Raw genomic sequence first — 12,404 nt, forward strand, 5'->3', positions numbered from 1 at the left:
AAATAGCTACTAGATTGAGCCTCAAAGTGTTGCAACAATAATATGGTGCTAATGCTCTAATAGAGCGCACGATTTTGCTTTCGCTGAAATCATCTAATAGAACACACATAGAATGTTCTAGAACAATCTAGATTTTCTATTGGTAGATCAGTTTTACCATAGATACTAATATCTATGGTTTTACTTATTAAGCTAGAATTTTCATTTATAAGGTAGAAATTAAGTTAAGTGATCAGCCGAGATAGCAGTGGTTCAGGATGCGGGCGTTAGGTATGGAGGTCCTTGGTTCGAACTCTGGTCATGATCAGTTCATTTTTTGGGCATTTCTTTATGCATTTTTTTTTGCCCCCCAGTGACTGCTCTATTAGAGTATCTCGATCCCGCGATTTTACACCTGCTCGGTTTTTGCTTTATGACTTTGTAGCTGTAAGTCTGTTGCTGTTCTAACCACCAAAAGGCACTCCTACGATGATCAGCCTATGTACAGACGAATTTTCAAGTTATTCCTCTACTCGGTGTACCCTGTAGCCGTGACAAAACTTTCATCTTTTTTTACGTGAATAAATGCTCGTAAGGCCCCTATTTGGTGATTATTAGTTTCTCATCCACCGCCCGCATCCTTCTTAAGCTGTGGTAAGCCATTATTTACTCTGTGCATGCTCAGAAGAACACGTGATACCAAACTGTTATAATTGTTTGTTGATGAACGCTACAATGCGCTAAATATCGCCAGGAGAACTGTTGTTTCCTTAGCAAATTGCTGTAGTGCCAGTTGCAATCGTGTTTTATCGACTTCATCAAAGCAGGCTTTCAGTTGACTGTTGAAAAACAGTTGGCGATCATGAAAAGTAGTGAAGGAAATGTTTGTAGTAAGAAAGAAAGACAATTTGGACAAGGTCTGTACATCAGTGTGTTAATATTATAAAATAATGGCATAATGGTAATACCCTCCCGCCCGCATCATAATAATTAGAAAGGCTGGATGAGAAACTAATAATCACCAAATAGGGGCCTAATTCCTTGGATATTTATCAGATTCATAGCAAACTTGGTACACGAATGCACCTTTATATGCTCTTTACTTGTGCCAAATATCGATACAATGGAGTTACAAGTTTGTGTTTTATAGCAATTTTTGCAAAGTGTGCGAAAAGAAATCGAAGCCCCCGTAGTCCCCCTACGGCGAAGAAAAAAACGAAGAAATTAAAACGAAACTTTGGCCACTCATATCTCAGAAACGGCTACGGAGATTTCCTTCAAATTTGCTATGTGGCGTGGCCTACCTGGCGGGCACCTCTGTAGTGAAACTAGTTCCAATCGGATAAGAGATCACGAAAGGTGTGAATATCGCGTTTTCTTTCTTCCTGTAAGTATATTCACGGTGTGGCGCGCCGGCTTCTTGGGCCGAACGACACACTACCGTGTGTCTTGATAAATAAGCTTTCATCAAGAGGTCCAGCAAGGTAGCAAGACTCTAAGAAATAGCAGGGGAAAATGAGGAGTCACACAAAACCATACCAGTGATGATAACTGTTACCTTCATGATTCACAAAAAATGTGGAGATGTTGTACTAACCCAATAGGCCAAAAATAAAATCTCATTATTTTAGCTGTACCTGACCTTTTATTAGAGAATACATGACTTCTCCATTAGAGTATTTTGGGTGTGATCAGGGGAATTTTCTGGAAGTTTGGATATGAAGTTGTGGAGGAGCCAAATCTATTGGATGTTGTTTTGTTAAGCAATTCAAAAGACCAGGAGCTACACTATCCCAACACTGATTAATTGATGACACTTGCACATATAAGTACACATATGTGTGTTGTGTGTGTGTACCAACACTTTAATGTTTATAATTCAGCACTTTTCAATATTAACCAGTGTTACCTCCCTATGCATATTGCATTGCTAAAGTGTGTGACATTACTATAACTACTTTTTTATATAGGTAATCTGTTGATTTGTGATCAGCCAGTCAATAATAGCCAGGGGGATAGAGCAAGTCAATGTGCATCACAATGTAATACATCATTGTCCACTGAGATGGTTAAACAAGACTGCTTGCACACATTACTCCAGCTTCCCAAGCTATAAATAAGGACCCAGCGTAAACTGGGGTAACAGCCTACTTATATAGCTGTATCTATGTAAATCTGTAAATACCATGCAACGATGTGTCATTTGTATGGAAGCTAAATCACTTTGTTATTGCATGGGACTGATGTAAAAGGCAAGTTTGCATGTGTGAGACATGGATGGTATATCTTATATATATATAAAGCTGAAAAGCTGTCTGTCTGTCTGTCTGTCTGTCTGACGGTCACGCTGCTTACTCACCAGACTTGGCGTGAATCGACATAGTCTGTGCTGATAATGAAGCGCTCATCATCCGCCTACTCTAAGATTGTTATCACGAGTTCACGCGTGCTTCCGTTCGGTCTCTACAGCGCATAGAAGGCCAAGGTGTAGAGAAAACTTGAGCAACATTCCTTTGAAAACCACAGCACATACTGTTCAAGTGGTAGAACGCCTGACTAGCGTGTAAGAGGTCGTGGGTTCAAACCCACGTGTTGACAGATTTTTTTCTTTCTACTCAGCACCTTTTTGTGAACACCTTTTTAAAACACGACTTTTAGCTCATCATATCTTGGCATGCAAAGCACGTATCGAGGCGGGACTTTAGCGAAATTAAACGCCCATCATCTGGCAACTCGAGTGTTGTTGTAGCAAATCAATACGGGAGAGAATAAACGTCTTAATGATTAAGACAAAATATACATTACAAGCATACAGGGCCTAGACACAGGGGTACCATGTGCTGATGGATCAGTACAGGAGCCCTGGCAAGACTTACATTAACTAAAGGTAAATTAAACTACAATACACACACACAAAAAAAACAACTATATCTACATATATGTAATACTTAAAGTTTACCTAAGGTGGTCTAAAAGATCCCAGCCCGGGGAGGCTCTAGAATTAAAAATTCTGTAAGAACAGGACACAGCAATGCGAGCTGCCTGCTCAAACAAGGATCTTATGGTTTTCTTTGGCACTTCACAAGCAGTAGCCATTTGAGCAATTGTTTCTGGCAAAAAGTGGCCTAAACAACCAATTTCAATTGGAACAAGATTGACAGTTAACCCAGAAAGCTGGAGGTCATATTGCAAGGAGCTATATCGATCTTCCTTACAATATGACCTCCAGCTGCTTTTGTTCGCTCTTTATAGGGCGATGAAGGCACTGGTGTAGGGAAGGATCACTGAAAAGTTGAGCTACATTCCTGTCAAAACCACTGATAAACAACTGTGGCGATTTGTGCACCTCCCTTAACCCCAAGTTATTATAACCAGCCAGGGTTCAATCCCCGCCTAGGTCATAACTTTTTTTTTCACTTTTGGGACCTTTTTGATGCACCTTTTTGCTCTATCTGTTCCATGCAAGTCTTCATCTACAAACTCTTATGATCAGTTTTTCAGCACTGGCACTAAATTACCTCACATAATAGGGACTCTTATAGCACTTTTGGGACAGGGCAGACAAATTGCCAACATAATTATTTGTCCATCTGTGTGTTGGTCCAGTGTGTTGTATTAGAGTAGGTAAAAGCTTCTTTCACCAGTATCCAGAATATCTACATCTTTGTTTTAAGCACATAGGTGTGCACTGACATGAAAAACTGTTTGTTCAGACTTACCTCAATACTGCTGTAGTAATAGGCAGCTTGCATGATTGAACAAATACTACTGTGCATCTGAAAAATGATAATACTGGAACCATGCAGATCCATAGTTTACACCGAGGAACTGCATCTGACCTGGCACAACTGTTTCACTATTCTGCTTACATGCTTTCACTCTAAAGATTCATACATTACCTTATTGGTCAATTACGCTGCAGGTGTTTCAAAACTGGGTTTTTGTATGGCAAGAGGTATATGTGTCACTGCAACATCAGAACTGAAAGTGCATAGCATAGGACAAGTTCTGAACTTTTGCTTGCCATGCAGTAACTATAACTGCAAATTTGTGTTGACTTTAAATTATGCTCAAGTTCATTTCTCTTTGTGACAGTCGGTAAGGTAAACATCAAAATGTAGAAACTGAAACTGTACCGTGTGTACACAACCTGTATGTAATGTAGGGTATACTGTATACAATTGCCTTAGCTCGCATGCAGTTTAACTAATTAGCTAGCCTTGCATGCATGCTTCACTATAAATTATTATGTACTGCATAAGGATCATGTACTTTAAAGCACTATCGACATACATGCTACACAGCAAATATAGGACACTAATATTTATGCTTGGTTCCCAATATATTAATTATTGTTGCATTAGTTCTCATGTAAAGCAGCAAAGGTTCGTTTGTTCTATACAGCACGTTGAAGTCACTGGTAGGGAAGATGCACTGAATAATTAAACTACATTCCTGTCAAAACCACAAACAATAAACTTTAGTGTTTTGCATCATTAATGACATAAGAAAACCTCATGCTCTTTAAAAAACGTGACATCACCATGTACCCTACATAGCTACATTAGCAGTGCTGGTGTTTAATGCTTAGTCCCTCTTCGTGGCATTAAAATGTTTAATGTGGAGATGGTCCTGCACATAGGGCAGGTACCAATGCTAGTATACATATATATGAGAATGAACCCTCAGCTATGCCTAGTTTCTACTGCTGCTCCTTTCACTCACATTGTTAGAACTGTACATGTCACAGCATTAATGAAGACCTAATGAATGGAAGCAAATTCCAACTGTCTCTTTGCCATATACAGTGAGCAAGGGCTTTGAATGCCTAAACTACTGGTGTAAGCTTCCTGAGGCTTTGAAATCTGATTGAACCGCCTATTACAAAATGGAATCTGACCAGTGCACCAGTGCCATGGGGAGGTAAAACTATATCAACAGTATAGCTGTGTGATTACATTCGATTATCGAGATATCACAAACTTATCGAGATAAGGATTTTAAATTTATATAGTATCTAAACTTCCATCTATAACAGATGGTATGGACACCTCCGACTCTCCCACTACTTGGGAACAGAAAATTTTTCACTTCTTTATTGTGTATTATGTTCACTTTACTGGTTGCATTATTGTTAGTAACTAATTAAAATGCATTACTGATTTAATTATCTAGATATGTTAGATAATTGAGATAAGTTTAAAGGGAATATCGAGGTATGTCTAAAATTGTTATTGCACTAATCTGCTTTGCTTTTGCAAGCTACATCATCATGGCATTTGTGATGGAAATGAGATACATTGTCAATAATGATCCTCCATGCGTACCACCAAGCTGTGTACATATGTACATACCTGTGCATGCCAATTTTCAAACTCAGGCAATATTAATAGGATGCTGTAGTTTTATTTGCTCTATTTTGTGGATACAAGCTCACATTTGGCAATTTACACTACATACACTTACTTTCACACAATCAAGTTAGCCTAAGAAGGTTCTTCCTTCCATTCACTATGATTCACATGACATAGGTCCATGCAATACCATACACTATAGCATGGTCAGCCACAACAATACAAATAGCTATAACACTTGGGAACAACTACAGGGATGAGCAATATATTATATTAAACTTGTACTCTAACAGATTTTTGTATGAATGCTGTTAACTCTCTTATGTACGTACTCTGGCTACTCATTTATGGTTTGGATAGTTGCACTTTTCATAATCTTAGTAACTACTTAATCCAGTGTCCTCCTGAACTAAATAGAAAATTAGATAAAGCACATGTTGTCAGGTTGACCTTTTAGACAAAGCAAATTATGTAGCTGCTGTTGGAAGTACGCATCTTCTTTGTAACCAGACATCGTGAGTAGTAACAGAGCCTGCATTGGTGTATAACAATATGGCAAATATCCTATAACAATCTATTAGGATACAACTGGTATTCATATCAATTTTTCTCACCTTTATGAATTATATTCATAATTTGAATGCAACATATGACAACATCCTGCATTAGTGGCTTCTGACAAGCTTGATCATGATAGCTGTGTCAGTATATACACTTTATTTCTGTGGCCATGGAGTTGGGCTTATGTTACCAGAAGACCTACGCATGATTGGCACGTGGACATTGGAGATAAAGTGTAGTCAAATCTGGTTTATAAAGCATCAAACAAGTTTGGCCAAGTAGTTTCTTTTTCATTATGATATCATTAGCCATATCACTGACCTCAAAGACTAAGGCTTTACTATATTTGCATTGTTTAGATGAAGTAAGAACTGAAAATTAGCTGTTTCCCTTTACCACTGTTCAGAGTAAGTAGGACATGCTGCTTCCTTAATTGCACACACATACAAGTCTCCACTACTAATCTAGCAAGTGATGGGGCATGCATATTTAGATAGCGCTTTATGTAAGCTTCAACACTATGTATTTTATTTTGTATGTATGAGTCCCTACGCTTTTTGATGAAATCAAAACAGGGCTGTTTTGATGCAAAACACACTTTCTTTAAGGTAACATAAACAGCAATTCAAATATATTCTGAACCCCAGTGAAATTTGAATTTCTCCTATTATGATCAATAATGTAGCACAACACATGTCCTACCTTCCAGTGAATATCCAATGTCCATCACATGGCTACGTCTGTTTGATTGCATCTCATTAGAGGTCGATCCACAAAGAAAAAAAGTGTAGCATTCACATGATCATTCTCTGTATTTGTACACCTTAGCAACAGCTACCCAAAACTGTGCCATTAAATAGGATCTTTTTGGCTTATATTATATAGTTATACAACGGCCACGAGTGCTCTGCCTGATATAAACGCACGAGCCTGAGGGCCATCAGGCCCGAAGGCAAGTGCGTTTATACAGGCAGAGCACGAGTGCACGTTGTATAACTGTTATGTACCACTCACCTAATAGGTGGGGAGAGTCTCACTAGACAGCTGTAACACTTATAAAGGCCAGGTTTCTAACATCGATTGTGGGTAACCAAGCCAGACGTTGCGATGACGTTCCCCCTGCAGTACTGCAGCCACCTGAGATATTGAAAGCTAGTACGCTATGGGTTATATCACTAACCTGCATTCACTGTTCGACTCTCATCATGTAGTGCTCAGCATGCCAGTGTGCCATATAGACTAAGCACCAGACTAATCACCATAGTGATTCTCTCGAGCGAAAAAAGCAGCTAAATAGACGGTTTAAGTAAACTAAACCTAACTACTAAACGATACTAGTCTAATTCTTACTATTCACACTGGCTAAACTCGAATCTGGTGGCATGACAAAACTGGTTCCCACAATCGAACGTAAAGGTTAGTATTATTTAAAATATATTTGTTTTATTGAGTCATTGTCGAAGTGGACTACAGTTTAATCTGGGCTAAGATGGCACCAGACTAGTAAGGTGTATAAGTACGTTTATATATATGTAGACTAGAGTTGTGGCCACCCGCGTTGGCTTTTTTGATCGCTATTGGCTGCTTGTAAACATTATACGTATTGGTGACGTTATGGCCCACAATCGACCTTCACATGTCGGGCTATAAAAGAATTCGAGTGATCTGTGAAGTGTCTTTCCACCTGTTAGGTGAGGTGTCGTAGTGGTCTTCGCCACCGGCACTTGTGCTATGCTGCACAAAACCGCAGCCAGTGCAATATCTGTATATTGCACTGCGGTCGGTGCATTATAACTTATAATGCACTCGTTGTGGTCTACAAAACCACAACTAGTACGTTATAAGTTATAATGCACTCGCTGCGGTCTGCAGCAGTGCAATATACAAATTATGGCACTGGCGGTGCCTTTGAACTGCCCACGCAGAGTGGTACATTGGCTTATATAAGATGGAAAAGTACTTAAATTATCTTAAAAACTCTCTCTGGTTGCTCTGGCACACAACGTCAAGATTAGGAATGCAATTTCCTAATGGCTGCAGTTAACATTAAACACAAGAGAATTTTACAATTGAACAACTAATTAATTAACTTAGTTATACGTATGTGACTAACCGACTTCATTCAGTATATTATTATGGAACAAAAGTTGATATTGGAAGTGAAGTTAGCGAGGGATTGCTGGTATTGAATTATGTAGCCATAACATGCTAGAATACCAGGCAATGCTTTATAGAGAATGAAAATTAAATTGGCAATGATAAAGTGTCAAAATAACTACTAGTCCTTTTTTTCTCCCTACCCAAGACAAAGAGAAATAAGCAGCTTGGTCACACGACACTAATCAACTACCATGTCAGTTGTTTTGAAAGTTTAATATTATACCAAGAACTATATGTACTGTCACAATTTCATCGTCTAGAAATTCCCTGTGATACGTGTATTACACAACTATCTACGTATATAGCTATCATCTTCTCTGTCATCATTTCAGAGCCTATATTCAAAATGAGAACAGTATTGATAAATCAACCTGCAGATGCATTGTCAACTTGGCAGCTGCTGTTTTAATGAAGAATATTTATGACTAGAGATTACCCAGAATGATCAGGAGAGTCTTAAAGGTCGACCACTCTCAGGCCATCTTTTTAGTTTTATTTTTTTCTCTTTATTTTCTTGCCATGCTCACTCGTGAGGCATTTTAGTAAGCTAGTCACTGTAAAGTTTTAACAGCTAACTACCCCAACTAACAGCTAATTACCCCATCTGTGGCTGTGACACAGACTCGCTTAATACAGTAGCCATTAAATGATGGTTTCTCTCTCGCGCATTCCAGTACCCACGAGACTAGCTAACTGATGGTATACAGAAATATACTATGATGCACCACCTAGTGAGTTAGCTATATACAGTACTGTAGCTTCACAACTGCCTGTAGCTATTGAGTAATATCCAACTGTTACTATATTATAACACGAGTACGTACCTTTCTAGGTCCCCTTGACCGACGCTGGGATGAGAAGCATACAGGAGTAAAAACGTTGCCACGAGTAATCTTGTCATGACTCAGTCTGTACCTCAGGTGGTATCTTAACGCGGTAGCTAAGTATTTAATCATATGCATGCTCGAGCTTACATTAGTCTATGTGACGTCATAAAAATATATGGGCTCCTCATGATGGGAGGAAATGACTTTGATCGCTTATGAATTGTGTAAGTATTTGAGAAACCCTGCAAGGTTAAATTCTTGCAATGAGATTATGTAGCTACCTATTACTCTGACGTCTATGGCAAAAAGTACAGACTAGCTACCTGTAGCTAGCTTAAGCTACACAGTTTTACTCATGACATCTCATGGCTAAGTTTCATTGCGAAAAGGTCCTGAAATCTTAGTAGTTTAAAATCAGTCAGTGTCCAACAGTACAGCAACTCCATAGGCCAGTCAAGCACAGTCATTACCCTATTACAGATTTACTCCACTTGTATTTTCATCACCTGGTGGTATGGGGAAAGCTGCTTCTGTTGTGTTCAAGTGTCTTGTCAATCTTTTGTCCATCCAAAGGAACACCTCTTACTCTTCCATAATGAGCTGGCTATGCTGCTATCCAAGTTTTTCACTGTTGAGGTCATCATTAATGTGTATTCATGGTTCTAGGTCAAGTCTGGACACCCTATTCCCTATCTTCTCCTGTGGAGTCGTGTGGACTTTATGTTGCTGAGTGCATGCAGGGTGTCCACTGTATGTGATCCCACCCCCCAAGTAGGCTTGTAGGTACCCTTTCTGTAGGTACATATCCCTCTTTAGGCTAACAACTTTAAACAAATTTCTTCTAGCTTTTTCCAGGAGTTGTGAGGGTGGAAGAGTGCCATTAGGGCCGATTAATTTAAAAACACATTATACTGTACCCAGGGGCGGAGGAAGTAGTTGATATGAGGGGGGCTGACTAGGGGTGGATCGGTTTGATAAGGTGAGACCAAAAAAAAAAGAAGAAAAAGGTCGCAACCAGCTGACAATAGCTGCCCACCTCACCAGCTACGAATTTATACTGATAAACTACATAAAAATCCTTACATAGCTCACTACACACTGCTCTAATACTATGATTGCTTTATTAGAGTGACTGCTCTATTAGAGTATCTCGAACTTGATCACAGTTTTCAGCTCCACTCCAAGAAGGATAATACGCGTGATATCATTCTGAGGGGGGCTAAACCCCCTAGCCCCCCTTTCCGCCGCCTACACTGCTTGAAATTTCTTTGTTTCCTAGAGTGGTATACCCTCAGTATATGGAACAGTTAATTGTTTGTTATTTTAGTAGTTTTTCAGTAAACCTGCATTCACTGATGTTATACTGAGAGTTTAAAACAATTATGTTCCATATATATACTTAAAGTTACTGACATTTTACTATCAGTATAACTGGGTACAACTACAGTAAAGCAACTTAACAAATTAGTAAACTAAGAGCCTTCAAGCAGTGCTATGACTGTACCTATAGACAGAACATCGATGAGCAAACATTTGATGAATAGACTACTGACTGAGCACTTTAGTGTGTGGCAAGTGTTTGAACTCAAATTTCTGTATATATATAGTTCTTTTTTTTTTCTGCAACAGGAGTACATGATGTAAGGTGTTGTGCAATGAATTGATGTGGCAAGGGTTGTTGTGCAATCCACTATGTTATAGGTCTGGTCAGCTTTAACATTTACGTTGTCACTGCTAGCTAGAGTGCAGCCTTATTGGAGGCAGAAGTGCTGAGAACTTGATTAAGCAGTTTGTTGGTGACACAAGTTATACCTCAAACAAACTTTGAGGTTTGAACATCAGCCTATTGTGCTTGTCAAAATTTAGTGTTACCTAACCTTAGACTTGTGGGATGCATGAAGTTCATTTTAAAAGCTTAACTTAAAGCACTTGGTTTTACGCTGTACTTGACTAAAAACAGTGTGTACATAACTGATCTTAAATAATATTTACGAAAAAATTGTCAGCAGGTAATAATATTATGCCTACATTCCAAAACAGGGTTCCTGCAAGGAACCCTTTGAACCTGCCCCAGGAAATGGCCTTCAATAAGAGGATTGATTGACCAGAAAAATTAGCAATTTTATGAACAGTAACATGATAACAACAGAGGCACGTATGTGTAGGAAAATGGGTCCAAGATAAAAGATTATATCAGCCATACAATGGCATCTCCTGGGGACCATCTACCGTTTAGATAACAAATCTGATGCTGTGTATAAAATCACACCTTAGAATTGAAAATCTTTAATAAAACAATCACTTTAATAGGATATTCTGGACTATAAAAGCTCATTTATCTGAACTTTCATTAATAAAATTAATGAAAGTTTGGTGTTTGGATAAATGAGGTTCCACTACAAGATGATTACCCAGTATAATAATAATTTCTAGATGGCCACAGATAATACATCAAAATGTAGCACAGAATCTTACTGGCGTGGGAGTAAGACATTGAGCTGGCTAGTTGTTCAACAAAGTACAAGTAATTTCAGAAGAAACTATATATATAGACCAGCTTAGCTCTTCTACTTAGACCACTAGTTGTATTATGCATAATATTATAGTGACTAGTGGAACCTCTGTCTTAGTCACCTTACGTAACTTTTTGTACTGCTAGATCATAAACTATTTCTGTACTTGGATTATTTTGTAATTAATGTGTAATTTACAATGACTGCATGTGTACAGGGTGACAGAGTATGAAATATATAACAATTGAATGTACTTTGTTCTATACAACTTTTATAATCCAACTATAGGCAGTGTGTATTGCTCAGCATGTAGTATGGATTCTGAAGTGATCACAAGTCAAGTACCCAGTGGTACACAACAACATTGCTGCTCTTTAATATACTGTGGTTAAAATATAGGTAATGATATACGGTTCCAAATGAACATGTTAATGTGAATAGATTAGATACTTATTAACACGTAGCTATAGGTTTCCATTGCAAAGACTAGGTAAGACGATCAATGGCAAAGTGAACCTATAAGAAGCAAATTTGCTTGAGAATGGGTGTTATCATTGCAATATGCATTTAAAAATAGGTCACAGACATGAAGAAAGATATAGGAAGCAAAGTTATGTAGTTTTTATTCCCAATAAGTACTCACATCTTGCTCTAGCCCTGCGAAAAAAATAAGATGAACAAAAGCATAATTTTTATAAAATTTCAGTGTATATTAAAATCAATCTTATTGGTTATTTTTGACTTCATATTTTCCATTGGACCTTTACTTCTTCCAAATTAACTTCTAAGGCTTCTTTTGTGGTTGGGGGAGCTTTCTAAGGTGGTGTTTTGGTGAGTGTTCTATTAGGATTTTGGCAAAAAAACCATAGGTAATCTCTATTATGAACCACTACTGTGGTTCATGATATCAGGGAGTTGTCAGGGACCCATTTTACAATTGGCCATGGTACGTATATACATAATCATTCAACAGAATTAAATTTACAACAAAGGACAGAAACAATGATGAA

This window comes from Dysidea avara, chromosome 7, assembly GCF_963678975.1.
Source record: "Dysidea avara chromosome 7, odDysAvar1.4, whole genome shotgun sequence".
Classification (NCBI taxonomy): Eukaryota; Metazoa; Porifera; class Demospongiae; order Dictyoceratida; family Dysideidae; genus Dysidea; species Dysidea avara.